A 23,103-nucleotide genomic window follows, 5' to 3' on the forward strand; every position below is an offset into this window, starting at 1 on the left:
AAAAACAAGAATTGCTTATAGGGTTGTAACAGTAAATAAGTAACTACTGATTACAGGGCACAGGATCGGTTGCTATATTGAAATTGTATTCTTTAGGAACGCCAAATCTAATTTTGTAGACAGGTATACAGGGTATCTGTATATAACTGTGAACTTGTAAAATTTACACAACAGTGTTTGGTAAGGGCTGCTTTGGATCTTAAACGGTGCTCACAGGTGCTGGTAGACTGACATTCCCAATCCAAATGGGCAGAAGGAACACAGGAAAGATGGCAAACAATGAAGTCTTATGCCCCACTCAAAACAAGCAGGAAGCAGAGCAGTCAATCAAATACATAGAAGAGAACCCCCAAAATTCTCTGCAAAGTCTACTGATAAACATGATAAATGAAAAGTTTGACTCTCTTCAGTCAATTATTCTAGAGCGTGAGCAGGCAAAGCAACAATTAATGGAGAATTTCATGGCATCCACAAATAGAAAGATAAATGAACTTCAAGAGTCAAATGAAAAGATAGCTAACCAGCTTAAAGATTTCAGAGAAAAGACTCAAAACCAAATTAATGAAGTTAATGAAGTAAAGAAATCCATACAAGACTTAAGAAATGACATGGAAATCATCATGAAAGACCAGTAGGAAGGGAAAGAGATTCGAAATCAAGTAGCTAGCTTACAGTCCCGACTAACTGAAACAGAGGAGCGAATTTCAGGAGCTGAAGATTCCTTAGATTCTATGGAGAAAGATCAAAAATCAATACAAATCCAGTCCAATCAACAAAACAGATCACTACAGGAGATTCAGGACACGATCAGGAAGCCCAATTTAAGGATAATAGGTATTGAGGAAAACTTGGAGAAAGGGGTTAATGGGATAGGCAACCTTTTTAACAAAATATTAGCTGGGAACTTCCCAAATATCCAGAAGGAAAGGCCTATACAGATACCAGAAGCATTTAGAACCCCAAACCGACGAGACCAGAATAGGACATCCCACTGACGTATAGTTATCAAAACAGGTTCAGTAGAGTGCAAGGAAAAAATACTCAAAGCTGTTAGGGAGAAGAAAACAATCACATATAAAGGAAAAGCAATCAGAATTATCCCAGACTTCTCAGCAGAGACCATGAAAGCAAGGAGACCCTGGAATGAAGTATACCAAACACTAAATAAAAATAACTACCAACCAAGAATTCTGTACCCAGCCAAACTCTCATTCACCAGAACAGTCTTGAAAACTAATGGAACAGAATTGAAGAACCAGAAATGAACCCACAGAACTACAACTATTTAATCTTTGAGAAAGGAGCTAAAACAATAGTATGGAAGAACGATAGCCTCTTTAACAAATTGTGCTAGCAAAACTGGCTCAACACATGCAACAAACTAAAACTGGATCCTTATATAACACCCTGCACCAAAATCACTTCCAAATGATTTAGAGACCTCAAAATCAAAACAGACACCCTGAAAACACTAAAGGAAGAAGTAGGAGAAACACTTGGGCTCCCTGGCACAGGACGGAACTTCCTTAACAAAGACCCAGAAAGGCTACAAATCAAAGAAAGGTTGGACAAATGGGACTGCATCAAACTGCAGATCTTCTGCATGGCAAAGGACATAGCTCACAAGATCAACAGAAAGCCCACAGCCTGAGAGAAGATCTTTACCGGCCATTCAACGAACAACGGCCTCATATCTAAGATATATGCAGAACTAAAAAAAAATTACCTTCTTCCAAAACATAACCGCAAAGAACCAATAGCCCACTCATCAAGTGGTCTAAAGACTTACAAAAAGACTTCTATGATGAGGAAATGAGAATAGCCAGGAGACATATGAAAAAATGCTCTACATCACTGGCCATGAATGAAATGCAAATCAAAACAACATTGAGATTCCATCTCACCCCAGTAATAATGTCATATATCAAGAAAACTAACAATAACAATTGTTGGAGGGGATGTGGCCATAAGGGAACCCTACTTCATTGTTGGTTGGATTGTAATGTGGTTCAACCACTCTGGCTAGCAGTATGGAGATTCCTCAGAAGGCTAAATATGGAACTCCCCTATGACCCAGCAGCCCCACTTTTGGTTATCTATCCAAACGACCACAAACAAAATCACAATAATGCCACCAGCACAACATAGTTCATCGCAGCAGAATTTGTCATAGCGAGAATCTGGAACCAACCCAGATGCCCCTGAGTAGACGAATGGATCAGGAAAACGTGGTATATATACACAATGTAATTTTATGCCTCCATCAGAAGGAATGACATTGTCCCATTTGTAAGGGAATGGAAGGACTTGGAAAAAAATTGTACTAAGTGAAGTGAGCCAGACCCAAAGAAATATGGACTCTATGGTATCCCTTATTTGAAATAATTAGTACAGCTTTAGGCATGTCATAGCAGAGCATCACAAGGCCCAATAGCTCTACACTTATGAACACCTAAGATGATGGTAAGTGAAATGAACTCCATGTTATGGAGACAATCGTTACATCACAGTTGTAACTACTATCAACGTCCCATGTGTATCTGTAGCTTCTTTTATTGATGATGTTGTTGTATCACCTTCCTGTGGTTGTACCTACACTATCTCTGTAATCTTATCTGAGTATATTGGAAACCGGGTATACTAGTATTCGAACTAGGAAATTGAAAGGGAATACCAAAATTGAGAGACACAGGGTAAAAAAGAGAAACAACTACAAAAGCAGTACTTGCAAAACTGTTTGGTGTAAGTGAAGTGAAAACCTCAGGGAGGGAAAGGGTAAGGGGGAGGGGGAAAGGGGTATGAGGAACAAGGTAACAAACAGAACAAAAAATGTATCCAATGCCTAACGTATGAAACTGTAACCTCTCTGTACATCAGTTTGATAATAAAATTTTGAAAAAAAAATCAATAGCTTAGTATTGGCAGTGGAACAGGCCTGAAGACCAATGGAACAGAAATGAAGACCCAGAAATGAACCCACAGAACTATGCCTACTTAATCTTTGATAAAGGAGCTAAAACAATAGTTTGGAAGAAAGATAGCCTCTTTAACAAATAGTGCTGGCAAATCTGGTTCAACACATGCAACAAACTAAAACTGGATCCTTATATATCACCCTGCACCAAAATCAATTCCAAATGGATTAAAGTCCTCAAAATCAAAACAGACTCCCTGAAAACACTAAAGGAAGTAATAGGAGAAACATTTGGGCTCCTTGGCACAGGACGGAACTTCCTTAACAAAGACCCAGAAAGGCTACAAATCAAAGAAAGGTTGGACAAATGGTACTGCATCAAACTGCAGATCTTCTGCATGGCAAAGGACATAGCTCGCAAGATAAACAGAAAGCCCACAGACTGGGAGAAGATCTTTACCGGCCATTCAACGAACAAAGGCCTCATATCTAAATATATATGCAGAACTAAAAAAAATTACATTCCTCCAAAACAAAACTGCAAAGAATCAATAGCCCCCCCTCCATCAAGTGGGCTAAAGACTTACAAAGAGACTTCTCTGATGAGGAAATGAGAATGGCCAAGAGACATATGAAAAAGTGCTCCACATCACTGGCCATAAAAGAAATGCAAATCAAAACAATATTGAGATTCCATCTCACCCCAGTAAGAATGTCATATATCAAGAACACTAACAATAACAATTGTAGGAGGGGATGTTGCCAAAAGGGAACCTTACTTCATTGTTGGTGCGAATGTAAACTGGTTCAGCAGTATGGAGATTCCTCAGAAGGCTAAATATAGAACCAGCCTTTGACCCAGTGGCCCCACTTTTGGGTATCTATCCAAAAGACCACAAACAAAATCACAGTAATGCCACCAGCACAACGATGTTCATCGCAGCGCAATTTGTCATAGCTAGAATCTGGAACCAACCCAGATGCCCCTCAGTAGACAAATGGATCAGGAAAATGTGGTACATACACAAAATGGAATTGTATGCCTCTATCAGAAATAATGCCATTGCCCCATTTATAAGGAAATGGAAGGACTTGGAAAAAATTTTACTAACTGAAGTGAGCCAGACCCAAAGAAACATGGACTCTATGGTCTCTCTTATTGGGAATAATTAGTACAGGTTTAGGCAAGTCACAGCAGAGGATCACAAGAGCCCAATAGCTATACCCTTATGTACACATAAGATGATGCTAAGTGAAATGAACTCCATGTTATGGAAACAGTTGTTATATCACAGTTGTAACTACTTTCAATCTCCCATGTGTGTCTGTATCTTCTATTATTGATGATGTTCTTGTATCACCTTCCTGTGGTTGTTCCTACTCTATCTCTGTAATCTTATCTGAATATATTGGAAACCATGTATACTGGTATTAGAACTAGGAAATTGAAAGGCAATACCAAAATTGAGAGACACAGGGTAAAAAAATACAACAACTACAAAAACAATACTTGAAAAACTCTTTGGTGTAAATGAACTGAATACCTCATGGGGGGAAAGGAAAAGGGGGAGAAGGGAGGGAGTTATGAGGGACAAGGTAACAAGCTGTACAAGAAATGTTTCCAATGCCTAACATATGAAACTGTAACCTCTCTGTACATCAGTTTGATAATAAACATTTGAAAAAAATAAATAAATAAAAATTAAATTAAATTAAAGTTCAAAAAAATTTTTGTCTGGTGTAGTAAGGCTTTCCATAAACTTAGCACTACAAACTAAATACTTCTTCTGAGTGGGAAATGTGTATATACAGGTATGCTGGTCTCCTGTGGTGGCTGTTTTCAATATTAATTATCTTGCTGTGCCTTAAATGTTTTGTTTATGTGTTAAGAGGCTTGTGAAGATAAGATTTTTTAAATGGAAAAAAATCAATTTTCCTGTACTTGGCCGTCTTTTGCAGTCAATTGCAAAAAGGCAAATTGGGTGAAGAATGGACAGATTTTTTGTTCTCTTTCCAAAGGTGAAAACAAACTGCATTGTTAGAGGGAAGAAAAGCAGGGTGAGTTTGCGGGAAAACAGTGAGAGGAATCTGGCATCCCTGGCCAGAACATACATCTCATGCTCGGTGCTTCTCTAACAGAAGATATGATGTAAATATGGGTGGCAGAATGCTCAGAAGAGGAGATTATATGAGGTTTGCTAAAAGGAGACCACCACCTGGTTAAGGCAGAAAAGAGTTTATTGGGGGGTGAACAAACCACTGGCTTACATGAGATGTAGTGTGCAGAGGCTGCACCAGATGGATGTGTGCAGTGGGAGGGAACAAATAGTGGAGAGAGAGAACAAATAGGGAGAGAGTGGGGATGAGGTGTGGACACAGCAGATGTGGATGTGACTTCAGAGCCTGGGAACCTCTCATGGTCCAAGGAAGCAAGACTGGGTAGGTGAAAATGGGACCTCAGAGGAAGAGGAAATGACCTCAGAGCCTTGGGGATCTCCCACTGCACCAGTTTCGCGTGCTGTGTTGGGACTTTTGGAGAGGCCCACATGTACATGGATTGAAAACAAAGGAAATGTGATCATGCAGAGGACCCCTGCCCATTAAGACTATTTTCAGAGTTCATCCAAAGAAACATACATGCATTCACCACCAAGGAACTCTTACTGCAGCCTTCTCTGGTACTGGATGACATCTCCACCTTCTACCTCTAATGTAGACATCCCTTGCCAGCAGGAAGTATCCAGAGAGAATCAGTGTCCCTTTATAACTATCAATAGGCTGGAATGTTAGATATGCCTGGAGAAAAATGGCTTCTTACTTTTGTTTTCCCTTTGTGCACATATGGCCCCTTATCTAGAACTCCCTGTCCAGCACCTGTAACCCAGGTAACTGGTTCATCTGGGGGCAGTGGAGGTTCCCCCAGGCTCTGAAGTCACTTCTGCTTTTGCTACAGCCACACCTCTTCCTTTATAACCCATCCCCCTGCCATAAGTTATTTTTCCACTTACCTCCTTCTTGTATAGAGCCAACAGGTTTGGTTTCTTATAATAAACTTTCTCCTCTGCCTGAACAATCACGTGTTGATCTCCTTTCAGTGAACCTTACAGCTACAATGTGCCCTGAGAAAAAGAACTGTCTTAGAGGAACTGTCTTTCTCTTCCCCAGGGAAAGGAAACAGGAAGCACATATGAAATTTCTTTTCATTCTGCAGAGAAGGAAGCCTCCCAGCAGGAGGCCTGTGCCTAGCTCTGAGGTGACCCTTCCAGAAAGAGTTCTTCTTCGGGAGGGGAGTGATAGCTCTGCATCCCTGAACCTGATGCATAGTAGGGCAAGTTATTAGAGGCTATCATCAAGAGACCTAATAGTAGGCTCTTGATAAAAGTTTGCCAAGTGTAGTAGTGTTCTCAGGCTCCTGTAACAAAACACCATAGACTAGGTAGCTTAAGTAATAGAAATATATTTCCTTCTTTATGTCAGAAGGTTGGGTTTCTCTGGGGACTTCTTTCCATGTCTTCCCTTTTCTCTATTACATATGGAGAGAGAACTAAATATCTGGTGTATTGTTGGGGATTGTTATGGCCTTGGTGGAAGGCTGCCCTTCCACCAGCCTTGGAACAATGGGAGGGAGCCCCTCCCACCTTACGGCCTCAACTGGAAAAGCCCCCCTCCCGCCCCTTGGGAGGCGAGCATGTGCATGCCACCATGATGATTACCCAGCCCAGAAAGGAGGTTCCAGGATCACTTGAGTGACAGCACAGTCAGCCAATCAGTCAGTCACCCCAAGTCCTTCCCTTCCGCCTTTGTCATCATAATAAATTGGTTTGTCCCGCCCTTTGGGGACTGAGACACATCCTACCATAGCAGCGTGTCCCTGATGCCTTCTTTTCCGCCCCCGCTCCTGGTAACATGTGAGGGGACTGGGGGGGAGGGGAGGCTTCAGCAACCTTTCCTCAACTTAGCGGCAAGTCCATGAGAGTATGCCTTTGGCCTTCTGCCAGCGGAAGGCAAGGCCGAGTGCTCTTTCATAGATTTTAGGGTTCAAGCATTCTCCCCGGGAGATCTGGGAGAAAGGGATCGTTCAGATCCCGACATCTGGTGCCCACACGGGGCGGATTGCACGGCTGAGAATTTCGGGGTACAATATCCCCACAGATTGTGCTAAGTAGGTTTTTAGAGGAGGGTCCTGCCCATCCAGATGGAGCAGAAGCATGGAGAGAAGGCAGGCCTGGCATGGGCTCGCGGAACGCGGCGCCAGAGAGAGTTGCCCCGCCATAGCGATTTGGCGCCAGGCGGGGGAGGGAGCAGGGCGGGCCTCCCGCGGAAACATGTCAGTGGATCAGTGGGGCAGGAGCAAGAGGACGGCGACCTTGGGCAGGGGTCGGTCCTGCTCTGCATGCCCCAGGCAAGACGGCTCGGCCCCGCAGTGGTGCTTGAGAAACAGCGGTCAGCCGAGCAATGGAGCAGTTTGGCGTTCTCGCCAGCTGCAGGCAGCGCTGAGCGGGGCTTCGCGAGTCCCGGGAGCCAGCGCTGGCGGGAGTCATGTGGTGGGCTGAGCACAGAGTACAGTCTGGGCTTCATGCGACCCCGGGTTTGCAAGCTGCATGCGCTGGGGCCCGTGTGGCCTCGGGTGGCACCGGGCCTCTAGTGCGGAAGTATTTGGGCAGCCAACTGGGGCGGGCCGAGCTCAGCGCGGTGTGGTTCCGCCACGTGGGAAGCCACGGCATGGCGGCGGTAGAGCTTTCAGGAGAGGGCTGCTTTTGGGCCAGGCTGAGGGGCTTGCAGTGGCTGGGTGGAGCCAGCAGCCTGCCTGCGGCCCCAGCCTGCTACGTCTGCCTGTCATTTGCAGGCTTGTGGCTGCGGATGGAGTTAAAACCAAACAAACAAACAAACAAACAAAAAGGAGTTAATGTTAAAGGAGTTAATGTTAAGTTTTCTCTAGCTGGTCAATGGACACAGTGGGCAGCGTTGAGGGGGGCTTCGCCCCTAGGAAGCAGCGCTGGGAAGTCATGTTGCGGGCCGGGCACGGAGTGCAGTTTAGGCTCTGCAGGGCCATGGGCCGGCGTCCCCGTTGGGGTGCACAGGCGGCAGTAGCGGTGGCAGCAGCCTGGAGTGGCTCGACCCTCTGCAGCCCGGTGACTGTGGTTTTGGGTGAAAACTGCTTTGTGCCTGGCTCCCTCCCCCCGCCTCTAAGGGAACAAAAGAGTTGATGGTCATTAAGCTCAGAAATTCGGGTGAGTTCTCCCTGTAGTTGGTTGAATCCTTATTTCTCTGACTTAACACACATGGAGCGGAGTGCAATGGAGTCCTCCATATTGAAGGCGGGGTCCCACCCATTCCCCCCAGGTGAGGGGCGTGCCAGACTCCCCAGGGCTGGGCGGGGACTCGGACTTAACAAGCCTCCAGTGATTGTGCTACTGATGGGAGGGGCTAGCACCCCACCATGCTTGCCTGCACGTTTTCTCTCTGGGTCAGACTTATGGCTCCAGGCGGGGTTAAAGCCAGGAAAAGCTTCAAATTGCGAACCAAAACAAAATATTAAAGGGAAAACAAAGTTTTGATATGGCAATAGGTAATTTGATTGAACTTCCATGTTACCAGTTCATAGATACAAAAACAACTGGAGTTTTTCTAGATGGATAAAAGGGTTTGCTTGTCCACTGTGATTTAAAAAATTGTCATATTGGGAGTGTGTAATTAACAGAGGTTTCCTTTTTGTTTTTTATTCAACCACGTGGTTCTATTATGGGCATATTAATACCATTTGCCGCTGGAATTCCAGAAAACTTAAATGGCCAATCAAAGCAATTTTAAGAGCGCTCAGGTATTTTTGTATGTGTGTGTGCGCGTGTGTGGTTGTTGGTAAGATTTAAAAGCAGAACAATAGTTTTTCAGCCCAATGTTCAATGCAAACAAAGGTGTCTATAAAAAAAATTCCATAAGGTTCAAATATGCCACGTGTGGTAAAAGTACAATGGTATAAAACCAGTGTGTTATTTTATATTCAGTGTGTTAAAAGTTAAGTGTGCATCTAGTGCTAACAACGCTTTGGCATAAATTAAGATTTTACCTTCCCATGTTTCTCTCCTGTGTTCTCATAAACTCTCAAGATCAAGAAATTGGGATTGCTTCTTACAAATGTGACTATTAACCTCAACTTTCCTGACCCTGGATTAATATATTGCTTTATAGGATACAGGTCGACATATGTGCTAGCTGCAATGACATTGGCAGCCCGTGGATACAGGAAGCTACCACCAGTCTGTTCCCAAACTGCCTGATTTCACTACTAACAAACCTTTGCTCTCTCTCGCATTGGAAGCTGCTTGAATGATTTATGAGCCTTGTGAGGATGTGAATAGTCCCATCCTAACAGTTACTCCAGGTTAAATCACCATAGTTATGTTAGTGGCCACAGAGCTAGCCAGGTGAATTTTGTGATTAAGAAAGTCTTTTCACCCTTCTTAAACCAGAATGGCATCAGTATACCAGAACCAGAAATGCTGGGAAAAATTTTAAACACCCTAACCAATCTATATAGAAATTTTCAGGCAACCCAGAGCGAGATGTGACAGTCTATCCAGAGATGCCACTGCAGCCTTGCCTAGATTTCTCCATTGCATGGCATGGAACTTGCCAAATTGGGATGAGGGACACAGCCACTGCTGGGACTGAGGATTCCACACTGCTTTTATCTGTGTTCTCTTTCACTTGCCAGTGGGATTAAATGGCGTGATTCAAGTTGATGGCATATAAATCTCATGTTCTCTAAGTGTTATAGCAAAACCTTAACAAGCAGTTTTTGGTTAGTTCTCAAGGAGTTACAAATGGAATATCTCTGTTGTTTTTCCTTGTTGCTCAATTGGAGATAAAAAAAGGGCTTGTATGACTAAGACTCCCTGGATACAGTTCAAAGCCAGCCCAGGCGAAAAGAAAAATCTCTCTAAAATCCCACCTCCCAGTTAAACAGCAAAGAGCCAGAATGAGAGCTCAACCACAGAGAACCAGCAAAAGGCTGAAGCAGCACAGTGACTCAAGTGGTAGAGCACTAGCCTTGAACAAAAGTGCTCAGGGACAGTGCTCAGGCCCCGAGTTCAAACGCAGATGGGAAAATGCAAATCCATCAACAAACGTTAAAATTCCTGGGACTTAGCCCGTCCAGGAGACAGAAAGGTGGAGTGGAGCGAGAGGAGAATGGTATCTTATTGTCCTAAAGGGAGCTGCCTTGTTTCACCCTTTCAAAATGGATCAGAGCCTGGAAATTGAGAGAGATAATTCCTGTCCATTTTCTTCTTTTCTGCCAGTTGTATATATATATATATATATATATATATATATATATAGCCTTTGACTGGCTATGCCAAACCAGTTTTCTATCATTAAACACTTCTTTCAGTCATTTCTCCTTACCTGTTCACTTTACAATTGGAACTCCAAAAGGAACTGTTCCTGGTTTATGCCCAGGGTGTGTTCTATGCCATTCATGCCAACCAACTTTGAGAACTTGTCAATACTTTGCCTGACCTTTTCAATAGTGTCTTTTGACAGAATAACATCTCTTCCTAAGATCACCAATTGGGAATTTGCCGTTCATAGCCGTCACCCTAACAGAGACCTGAACCCTGGAGGCACCAGCCTTGGAAACTTCTGGGTATGCCCAAGATGCAGGAGGGGCTAGAGGAAACCATAGCACTCTCTGGCCCCAGTGACCATTCTCATAGTAATGATGGAAACCTTTGCCAGCCACACTGGATGGTGCCAGGCCCTTGATTATGACACATCGCCCCCTTGACAGCAGGAAGTAGCTACAGAAGAAGAGACCTCCACCCATACTCCCTGCCTGGTGGCCACCAGTGTCATAATTTTAAAAAACAAAAGGGGGGGGGTATTCCCCAGGATTAATTAAGGATAGTTATGCTTATGTTAATTATCAAGAAATTTTAAATCATCCCGAATCAGTGTGGGATGGAGTACTGTATATGTATTTTTCCAGATTGGAAAATTAAACCCAGAGCACCCACTGTGGAGAAATGTTTTCTTGTTCTCTCCAGGAAAAGGACCATGTTGGACTTCTGCTCTTCTATGGAAATATGGAAAGTAGGACTGCATACAGTAGGAGGCAACCAAGCTTCCTTTCCTTGTTTGCTTTCTAGATTTTTTCTTGAGCGTCTCATGGCTCAATGTTTTGCCGTGGCAATACTGCCTACAGTGTCACACAAAGAAACTAAAGGAATTTTGCACCGTGCTTCTTCCTTTCCTCTCCCCCTGCTGCTAGACTTGGGGAGTCTCGATGGAAAGAAAATAGGAGCTGAGGGTACTGACACTCAATCCCAATGTTTTATGATAGAAATGTTTAAAAAAGTAAATGCAAAGGTTTAGCACCTTGGCTTCAATATTTATATAAAAGAATGTTTTACTAATCACTTATGTTTGAGTTATCAGCTACTGTGAACTTCCAGGAATGCCAGAGTTTCAGCTTCTACCTCACCACCAAAAGAGGGCTGATGTCTGCACCTTCCTGCACTTGGCAGAAACCAGCTGAGGATTCCGACTTCTGGACAAAGCCAGATGGATGGACCCTTACCTACCCCTCACCCCAGTTTTGTGGAAGGGGCCCCACAGATCTTATGTCAGCATTTGCCCTATGCCCACACATGCCATGTATTTACAGCATCCCCTGCTCATTAAAAAAAAAAAAAAAAAAAAAGAGGGGGAGATGTTGGGGATTGTTATGGCCTTGGTGGAAGGCTGCCCTTCCACCAGCCTTGGGACAATGGGAGGGAGCCCCTCCCACCTTACGGCCTCAACCAGAAAAGCCCCCCTCACCCCACCCCTTGGGAGGCGAGCATGTGCGTGCCACCATGATGATTACCCGGCCCAGAAAGGAGGTTCCAGGATCACTTGAGTGACAGCACAGTCAGCCAATCAGTCAGTCACCCCAAGTCCTTCCCCTTCCGCCTTTGTCATCATAATAAATTGGTTTGTCCCGCCCTTTGGGGACTGAGACACATCCCACCATAGCAGCATGTCCCTGATGCCTTCTTTTCCGCCCCCGCTCCTGGTAACATGTGAGGGGACTGGGGGGAGGGGAGGCTTCAGCAACCTTTCCTCAACTTAGCGGCAAGTCCATGAGAGTATGCCTTTGGCCTTCTGCCGGCGGAAGGCAAGGCCGAGTGCTCTTTCATAGATTTTAGGGTTCAAGCATTCTCCCTGGGAGATCTGGGAGAAAGGGATCGTTCAGATCCCAACAGTGTATCTTCTCTCAGGATCCAAGTCCAACTGGATTAGGACCCACACTCTGTCCTCATTAGACTTGAATTATCTCCTTAGAAGCCCAGCCTCCACATATAACCATATTGACATTAGGGGTTTTTCATCCATCAGCAGCACAAATAAGGGGGTGAAATAAGGAATGAAACTGTAAACCCATAGCACCATGAAAATAAATAAAGAAAATGAAGAAAAAAGGGTTGAGGACTCAGCTCAGTGGAAGAGCACCTGCCTGTTGAACGAAAGGCCCTGAGTTCGGTCCTCAGCTCTGGGGGGGAAAAAAAACCTATAAAAAATGAAAAAAAAATTGAATTGTGACTTGGTAGAGTCAGGCTATTTTTAGAGGATTTGTGATTGAACTAGATGTAAGTTAATCACATAAATAATAAAAATATTGACTGAGTGGTAGAGGGGAGTGATGCAGTTGGAGGAAAGGTGACCAGTCAAAATCCTTGATGTTCAAAGAATCCACATGGGGCTGGGGATATAGCCTAGTGGCAAGAGTGCCTGCCTCGGATACACGAGGCCCTAGGTTCGATTCCCCAGCACCACATATACAGAAAACGGCCAGAAGTGGCGCTGTGGCTCAAGTGGCGGAGTGCTAGCCTTGAGCGGGAAGAAGCCAGGGACAGTGCTCAGGCCCTGAGTCCAAGGCCCAGGACTGGCCAAAAAAAAAAAAAAAAGAATCCACATGGAGAACATGACTGGGTCATGAACAAATGTGTTTTTGTGCAGGGTAGCAGACTGAACAGATGAGGCTAGAGAGGAGAATGGGTCACTTAGTTCAGTATCTGAAGGTAGAGGGAAGACACTGAGTTACAAGCATGGCATGTTTTAGGATGTTTTGACTAGGATGGCTTACACTGAAATAAGGATACTGGGTCTCTAACTGGCACCATCTTGGCAATGTGGAGAATGATAGGGAATTGGGTTTAACTGGTGTCATTTTTGTCCTCTTGGTGGATGACAGTGAAGTCCCACCCCAGGAGATGGACATGCCTGAATTCCTAGAGGCAGGAACAGGGACTTGGACAATGGGTCACTGGACCTGCAAGTCCTGTGCCATGAACTTGTGAGACTCTGGAGCTCCCTGTGACTCTGGCCCCTGAGCAGGAACCAATTTAGGCTCTTATTTGTGTCATGCCTCCTGGCTCCTGGCTCTCCTTAGGTCACCATAGCATCCCTTTACAGCTCTCTATTAGAGTTGATCAGGTTTATTGGACTGTTTTTCTGCTCTTTCTTTGCTTTAGTACCCTCATGGCTGAGTTTTCTAACAGTGTTAAGTAATTCAAGGCTGTAAGTTTTCCACCTTCAGCCACTGGCTTTCTAATAAAGACTCCTGATTAGACCTCTCAAAATGTGCCTTCTGTGTATATCACAATTGAATTCCCATTTAACTCAGTGAGGTAAGAACAGGTAATCCGTGTAGACATCCTTGTAGGATTCTTTTTTTAAAAAAATAATGTGGGATAATAATGTTCTTCAGTTTAGGATGTGAGGGAGACAAGTTGATCAAATATTTTCACAGAGGACAGACAGATGATATTATTAAGAAAAGAAATCCAGGTGCTGTAAACACACCTGTAATCATATCTGTAAATCTTAACTACTCAGGAGGTTGAGATTTCAGCACCAAGGTACAAAGCCAGAATAGGCAGCAAAGTCCAGGATATTATTTCCAATTAAGCAGCCAAAAGATAGAAATAGGGATAGAGATGTACTTCAAGTAGTAGAGCCAAAGCCTTGAGCAAAAAAGCCACCTGAGACTCAAGAACCTGAATTCAAGCTCCAGTACCATTAAAGAAAGAAACAAAGAAAAAGAAGAAAGCAAAGCAATTATCCTCATAGACTTTACTTTTGCTAGCTCATGTAAACAATAAAGGATCATAAGCATAATTCACAAACTAATTTTATTTCTTTATCTTTCTATTTTCAACCTATCTAATCACCTTCTATCTATTTCTGTTACTTCTCTCATAGTCCCTGGCTTTCCCCTCAGTCAGGCATTCATTTGAGTATCAGTCTCTTCATTATATCTTTTCTTTACACTACCATATGCTCACATTTACTCTCTGACTCTTCATTTGATTTACTAATAACCATTTGAAGACTAAAACAATGTATGGACATCTTATGTAAAATTATATTGTGAAAATAGTTTTTTAAGTCAAGACTCTAGAACCCTGACTGCATACAAAGAGACAAACTGGATGCATTTTTATCTATCATGAGAAATGAAGGGTGGAATAAGAAAAGAGATTAGCATTTACCTTCTGGCATAATCCCACAGGATGTGGGATGCTAGAGTATAAACAGATCTACTCTTTCCTTTGCTGCTAACTGTTCTGTCTTCTTCTCTCTTTATGCCTACCTGTATATTTCTCTCCTATTTTTTCCATTTTAGCCTAGTTCTGGTGACTGTAATTTCCAATTTTAGCTTGGTGACTTATTCCTATAATCAGCTAGCCTATGAAAGAAGGTCTATAAGACTCTTATCTCTAATTAAGCATCCAAAAGCTCTAAGTGGATCTGTGGTTCAATTGGTAGAGCAATGGCTTTAAGCAAAAATGATAAAGGACAAACCTAGCACTGAGTTCAAGTCCCAGTATTGGTATGCATGCATGCACATACACACATTCTCCAATTGCCAATTATTTGTCCATTCACAGTAATATGGGACTAAAATATTATTTTAGTAACTTTTACGTATAATAGGGTTTTATGCTCATTTATGCCATCTTTTTCTAAATATGTGAGAAAAACATACTAAGGGTCATACTAGATGTGTATATGTATATGTGTGTGCATGTGTTTGTATATAAAGAAAACGAGAGAGAAAGAGAGAGTATGCATAGGCAGGCACCAGGGCTTGAAGCCACCAAGGCTTAAATTCAAGGCTTTGCTCTCTGAGCTGTTTTGTTTATGGCTGGTGCTCTACCATTTGACTCACACTGCCAGTTCAGCATTTTACCTCGTTAACTGGAGATATAACTTTTCTTCCTAGGCTGTCTTTCATTTGTCCTTTGAGAAACTTTACATTTTGGAGAACATAATACATTGATCAAAATTCATTGTTCTCACAAACTGACTTATTGAAGTGAAACTCCTTTGTGTGACTTCTTAAGAATAACGTGAATAGAAAAGAATGTATCACGTAAGTACTCTCAGCCTTAAAAAATAGTGTAAAGTAGAATTTCTCACATTTCTATGCATAAAATCAAACATCCCCTTATCATTTTTAATCAAATCAAGGTAATAACAAGCTAAAAGGAATTAAAAACAGAAACAAAACACTATAGCTAATTTCTAGTAGCTCACGCCTAAAATCCTAGCTACTCAGAAACCTGAGATAGTATCGCTGTTCAAAGCCAGCACAGACAGGAAAACCTGTGAGACTATCTCCAATTAATATAAAAAATAAAAAGCTGAAGGTTAAGCTGTGGCTCAAGTGTTTGAGCACTAGCCTTGAGCAAGAAAGCTCAGGCACTATGCCCAAGCCTTGAATTCAAGCCCTAGGACTGGCACAAAAGAAAACAAAACAAAAACAAAAAAAACAACAACAAGCACCCCCACCCCCACCCCAAACACTACAAGTAGCTTGTAGTGCCTATATAGATGCAGAAAACATTGCTCTCACACTCTATTTGGCTATGGTGGGAATCTCAGAGTCTGATTGCACAGTAGAAACCCCAGGCAAATACTTCACCCCACTGGTGCCTTCTTTTCTTCGTTGAAGTGTGTTTTCACAGTCCAAACCACTGCCTTTCATGTCACAGGCACTTTGATCACAGCTACTCTATACAGGAATATATCTAAGAATTGCACAGAATACCTGGCTGGTTCACTCAGAGGAAAACTAGAAGATTGGCATTGGAGAAGAAACAGTAGAATCAAGGACTTGCAGCATAAATTTCTCAACCAATTTAAAAGGCATTATTTGTTGAAACAATAATTTTTTGGATGTATTAAGAAGCTCTCTCTTTTTCCTCCATTTTTCTATAATACAGATGTCAGCCTTTCCCCAGTGGGGCTATTTCCATTAGTGTTGCATTTTATTGAGATCACTGCCTCTCACCAAAGGGTTAGAGCCATTAGTGCTCTGAATTTTACTCATTTTGACCTCACATTACCCAGGCTGTTTTGCCTCGTGATCACATAAAGCACAAAATAATAGAACCACTGGCATTTTATGTTTCATTACAATTCACATTTTGTTCAGTGACTCCCTCTACACTTTAATTTCTGTGCATGGCTGAACTGCCTCATTTGCACAAACATGAAGTTAGACCCAAAGGCTGCATGAAGTTCTTTGGTCCAGAGGTGGTGATTCATTTTTGAGCTCTTCTGTCTCTCTCTTTTTCAAGCATGGAGAAATATACACAGGTATTCACAAGGAACTTTAACTTTAATAGATTTTATTGTTCTCATTATCTTTTCTAAGATTACAGATGGAAACAAACTTTTAGATCTATTCCATTGTTTTTTTTAATACCAAGGGTCATTAGAAGGCACAAAGCAAGTGCATCAGAATGTATTTTTGGGTGGGCATAATCATACAAGAAGCTGGTTATTTGATTGATACTTTAATTAAATATATTCTGAGTACATACATTTACACATACGTATACAATTTAAAGATTTTCTATTTAAAGTTTTTCTGATTATTCCTTCCTTCATTCCTTCCTTCTTCCTTCCTTCCTTCCTTCCTTCTTCCCTCCCTTCCTCCCCTCCCCTCCTTCTTTCTTTCTTCTTTCTTTCTTTCTTTCTTTCTTTCTTTCTTTCTTTTTCTTTCTTTCTTTCTCTCTCTCTTTTTTCTTTCTTTCCTTCGCATGCGCATGCGCATGTGTGCGTGTGTGTGTGTGCGCGCGTGTGTGTGTGTGTGTGTGTGTGTGTGGACTTGAGTTTGAATTCAAGGCCTGGGTGCTCTTTCTTAACTTTTTCACTCAAGGCTAGCATTCTACCACTTGAGCCACACCTGCACTTTGCGATTTTTGCTGGTTAACTGGAGATAATAGTCTTATGAATTTTTCACACCCAAGCTGGCTTTGAGCCATAATCCTCAGATCTCAGCCTTCTTAGTAAACAGAATTACAGACATAAGGCACTGATTCCTGGCTTGAATTGACTGTTTCTTAATGGATCTCCTCATTGTTCATCTCCTTTTCTTGATGAAATTACCACTGTTTTCAACTGACCCATCAACAAAAGCTGTCATATTGGTTTGGGAGTATGGACAAAACTTTATGAGCATGTTGTAATTATCTTTGCTTTCTTGTTCACATGGTTATGTTGAGGGCCTAAAAATGCAAATAGGATCTTCTGAATGAAGTTAATGATGTTGTATGGTTGCTCTATGAGAAATGAATTTTCTTTCTTAATTTTAGTAGCTTGATAATTATAGAACTTCCTACTATTACCATACTTGAGGTCAGGCCATAGATACAAGCGCTTGCTTTTAGCATTTGCTCATAAGAAACACTCACTACAAGAAGAAATGTAAGAATTAAGTCTGTGGCTGAGCTGCCTGTATTTTCCCAGCAGGCTCCATCAAATTTTCCATTTCATGCTATTGTCTATGATCATTCCTAGACTTGAATTTGTGTGTGTGTGCATCTGTGTGTGTATACATGTGTGTTTGTGTTAGTTTTGCCCAACTCTTTTGATTTGGTCCATTTTCTTTCAGATCTTCATTTTCTATCCTGCCCAATCATTTTTATCTTGATAGACTTATATAGTGGTTGGCCTGTTTGGGTCTCAAACATATTCTCTAATTGAAGTAATACTTGTATTCTTTTTCACATATTCCACCACAAACTAGAATTCAGTAAACTGTGAGGTTTGTAGTTTAAAACTTTGAGAGGTGAAAAGGGGTTTCAGTGGACTGAAGGTTTTTTAATAGATGTTTAAAATACGAAAGTTAGGTAGAAAACCAGCAATAAACACATAGGGCAGCCCCAGTTAGAGCCCGGGTAGGTAAGTTTGTAAAGCAGTTGCAGCTCATTGTCAAGGAATGAATGCATCTGTGAAAGGGTAATGGGTATAAGGAGCTGAATTAGAATGAGAGACAAGAATCAAGGTGATTCAACTGACTCCTAACTGGCCACAGGAGTTTCTCGTTGGTTGAGATATAAGCATTCCCTCTAAAGAAGTCATATTGCCTAATGAGATTCATATTGTCTGAAAACAACCTCTCTCTCATTTCTCTGCTGGGGATTCTGCAGGCTTCCTGCCTCTTCTCCACCCATGTACCACAGTGAATGCCTGCCAGTCAACAGGCTGCCAAGGTGCAGAAAGCTGTCTTTCAGCTCTCTCTTTAGAGTAGGGAAAGAGATTCTTGGCTCAAAGGCAAAGGCAGAAATGGATTTATGGGGATTTGTGATTAAAGATGTGAATTGGAGATAGGTTTGGAGGATATGAGAGATCTGGGATTGTAGGAATGGCTCGGAAGAATGACAGGGCAATTGTGTCATAATAACATGGACAGAGGAGGACATGGGGAAGGGGTTCTGGGGTTTAGAACTCCATCATTTTTTTTCCAGAAAGCAGTGGGCTTGAAGGTCATTAGCATAATTTTTGCAAGTTAGTAATTTTTCATTTTGTTGACATTTTCAAGTAATTGGATATAGTACTGATTTATTAGAAACAATTATTGTGTTTTACTAAAAAGTGATGTATTCTCCAATTTTTTTTATGCAGAAATAAAGTTGTCATGCAAAAAAGTCAGAAAATTTTAAATAGTGAAATATATATGTATATAGATGTACATATGCATATACATCTATATACATCTATATACATATACATACGTATGTATAATACATACATGTATGTATGTATGTATGTATAATACATACGTATGTATATGTATATGTATATGTATATTATATGTATGTATTATACATACATGTATTATACATACATATGTATATGTATACGATGAAACTATAGCCATATACATATGTACATGTATATGATGAAACTATGGGGATGGGGACTGCATGTGGAATCCAAGCACTCAGAACAAAGCAGGAGGATCATGAATTAGAGGATGCCTGGGGTTACATAGTGTGTTCTAGGTCAGCTGGAGTTACATATCAAGACCTGTCATATAAAAACAAAGCAAAATATTAACTCTTTATACGTTAAATGTAGTTGAAAATAATAGGAACATAAACTATAATAAATTAGGGGCAATGGCTTAGATACTTGGTTATCAACTCCCACTCTCTTTAGTTCCTGAGATGAATTCATACAATGGTTCTGAAAAATAAATCATACATCACATAGTTAGCACTTAAGCGGATGAATGAAAAGAAAGGTAGATTGAATCTACTGTAAAGGACTTGAATACCCATCTAAAAGTGCCCATTTTATTGTGAGGACCTGGGGTATTTGAAAATCTAAAATGTTTTTGGTGGGGCTGGTGATATAGCCTAGTGGCAAGAGTGCCTGCCTCGGATACACGAGGCCCTAGGTTCGATTCCCCAGTACCACATATACAGAAAACGGCCAGAAGTGGCGCTGTGGCTCAAGTGGCAGAGTGCTAGCCTTGAGCGGGAAGAAGCCAGGGACAGTGCTTAAGCCCTGAGTCCAAGGCCCAGGACTGGCCAAAAAAAAAAAAAAAAAAATTAAAAAAAAATGTTTTTGGTGTGTGTGTGTGTGTGTGTGTGTGTGTGTGTGTGTGTGTGTGTGTGTGTGCTAGTCCTGTTGCTTGAACTCAGTATCTGTCCCAAAGCTTTCCAGATTGACTACTGCCCTACCACTTGAGCCACAGCATCACTTCTGGCTTTTTGGTGGTTAATTGGAGAAAAGAGTTTCAATACACTTTCCTACTTAGGCAAGCTTTGAAACTTGATCCTCAGATCTCAGCTTCATGAGAAGCTAGGAAACACGTGTGAGACATTGGTGCTCTGATGAAAATCTGAACATTGTAAATTATTTCTTTACACCAATATATTGGTTTTGTATGTATCATCTACGCCATTTGGTTATCCATGTAATATATATGTAGATATGAAATACTTGAAGGGACACATGAAATAAATATACTGATGGTGTGCAGTTTATCTTTGGTCTAGTACATTTGCAAGCAGGAGGATTGAGTCAGGAGGTTGGAAACAGGAAAGCAAACAATTGGCAAAATTCTGATGGATGGTAGGTGGAGATAGGAGTGTAAGAACTGTACAAGGTTCCCTCTATTCAGAGTTGAAATGAGTAGTATCAATCATGTGATTTTGCAGATAAAAAATATAACCTCAAGGGAAGACAACTAGTTTGAGGAAGGAGTTGCCTTGCTAAGAGAACTTAAGCTGCTGATTACAGTCTGAGGGAGGGATCATAGGTGAAGAATAGGAGATGGAAAAGAAAGAAACAGAGCATTGAGAAAGACAAAGGAAGGAAGGAATTCAAAAAGAAAGAGAATGAAAGAGAACAATGCTGAAAGAGAAGGAAAAAAGGAAGGAAGAGATTAAGAAAGGAAAAGAAGGAAAGAAAGGAGGAAATTAAGAAAGAAAGAAAGGATGGAAGGAAAGAAGGAAGAAAGAAAAGAAAGGAATTCAGAGAGGAAGAAAGAAAGGAAGCAAGGGTGATTCCCTTTCTGCTTGACTTGGAAAAGAGCACATTCTTTTCACTAAAAAGACCGGCGGCATCAGTTTGATAATAAAAAATTGAATAAAAAAAAAAAAAGACTGGCGGGTATGGACTCTGTTAACTTTGTTCATATCCCAGTGTCAAATCTTGCAGCTCCCTGCCTCTTAAGAATTTTACCAGTAAGACCCTTGGCACTTCACCTGGCTTAGCTCAAGAAGGCCTTGACCTAATTATGCATGCTAAAGCACGTTGCCTTACACAGGTCTTGTTTCAGAGGCTAGCAGAGATGAGAGTTTGAAATGGGGTACAGAAGCCAGTGCTGTCTATAAGCCTAGAGTGCAATGCACCAAGCATCCAACTTTCCTGACCCTACCTCTCGGTAATGGTCCATTACATTGTATGGACTGATAACTTCCTGAGACCTGCCTCAAAGCACCTGGGATTCAAGGTTGAAAAATCATAAACAAAAGCCTACTTGTTCCCACAGCAAGTGATCATCATTAGTCAAGCTATTCAGAGGAAACTCAAATATCTGCTCCTGCTCACAGGTGCCTTGGCTGAACTCCTACATATCTTGCAGTCCCTGTTCTCACTTGGCTGCTCTGGTGAAGGCAGTTCTAATGAGGAGCAGGGAACAGAGGCCCTCACAGCTCCTGCAATGCCAAACCTTCAGTTTGCAGGCATGTAGGGGAGCTGACAGAGGAAAGCCTCACAATATTGTTTCTGAATTAATATGGGACCCATTATACCTGGGCCTGTTTTCTCTCATTTGATACACATTACTGGGCTGCAAGTTTTTTGCTTCAATTACAAAGGGTGTTGGGATTAAGCATCTCATATAAATGGAAATTATCCTATACTTGAGAGGAAAAAGTGCTAGTAAATGTGAGATAATGAGAAACATTTCACCATAAGCTTTTGGTATTATTTCATATGCCCTTTATTCATTACAGTGTATGATAAGTGACAGAGGCACAGCCAGCAGATTGCCTCCTTCTTGGTCATGTCTGGATGTCTTCTTATAGCACTTCCTCCTTTGAATATTTGCCTAAGTCCCTCAGTCACAATTTGACCTATAGTCTCTCTTCAGCATCATTATCTTTAAAATACACTCCATGATATGCCATATACCAAGGCAAAAATATAAAAGATACCAAAGTTGGCAAGGGAGGAATTCACACAAACTGCTGGTAGGAATCTGTGTTGCAGCCTAGTCTTGAAAAAGTGTCACTGTATAGACAGAGATGTATGAAGATGAACACATACACACACACACACACACACACACACACACACACACACACACACACTACAATGATGGAAAAGCAATACACACTTAGGAGAAACAATACTTTGAAGTTTGGTGTTTTCCCGGCTAGTTATATGTAATACAGTTTTCATACTCTTTGATATTTAGAAAATTACATGTTAAGGCATCTTGAACTTACAATAGCTTTAATGGATGCTAATTCCATCATTAGTAAAGACCCATTTGCACACTAGTAATGTGTATTGGTATACATTTTTATCCAGAAAACCCACTACTAATATATATCCTCAACAGAAATAAATACACATATTCATGATGAGACATGTATGAGATTTCCACAGCAGCACTATTTGTGAATAGTTCCAAATGGTAACAATCTCCTTGAATATCTCTATTAATGTTTTTATATTATTTAACAAAAACATCTGATGCTGGATAAGTTCATTGAAGGGGGGCTTATTCAGCTATAATTAGGTTTAGTTAGCTCATTGTTATGGGAGGTTTGAAACATGGTGGATATTGGCTTGACTTGGGCAAGGAGCTCATAGTAGATGATTCCAAAATGACAGAAATGCATGGGAGAAAGACAAATCACACGTCCAGGTAGGAAGTCAAAAATGCTTGTGTGAGATATCTATAATAACATTTTTTGTTAATGGCTGAAAAATCGATCATTTTTTTCCATTTCAACAACAGAATTAAATGTGACACATTCATACAATGGGATAGTACATAGTAACAGCAATGAATAAGTTTGGCTCTATAACACAGCATGGATGAATCACACAAACAGGATTTAGAAGAAAAGCCAAACAATATACATAAACTATATTGTTCTATTCTTAGGATGCTCACAATGATACTAAACTAAACAACAGTATCAGAAGTTAAGATAATCACATTGTTAGTGCTGACTATTTAGAACAGGAAGGGAATGTAATGTGGGACGTCGAGGAAGAGGACAATGTTGTGTTTCTTGACCTAGGTTCTGACTATATGGATGAGTTGTTCACTGTGTGAAAACCAAGAAGTCATACAATTATTTGGACTCTTCTACAAAATT

Source organism: Perognathus longimembris, chromosome 5, assembly GCF_023159225.1.
Source record: "Perognathus longimembris pacificus isolate PPM17 chromosome 5, ASM2315922v1, whole genome shotgun sequence".
Lineage (NCBI taxonomy): Eukaryota > Metazoa > Chordata > Mammalia > Rodentia > Heteromyidae > Perognathus > Perognathus longimembris.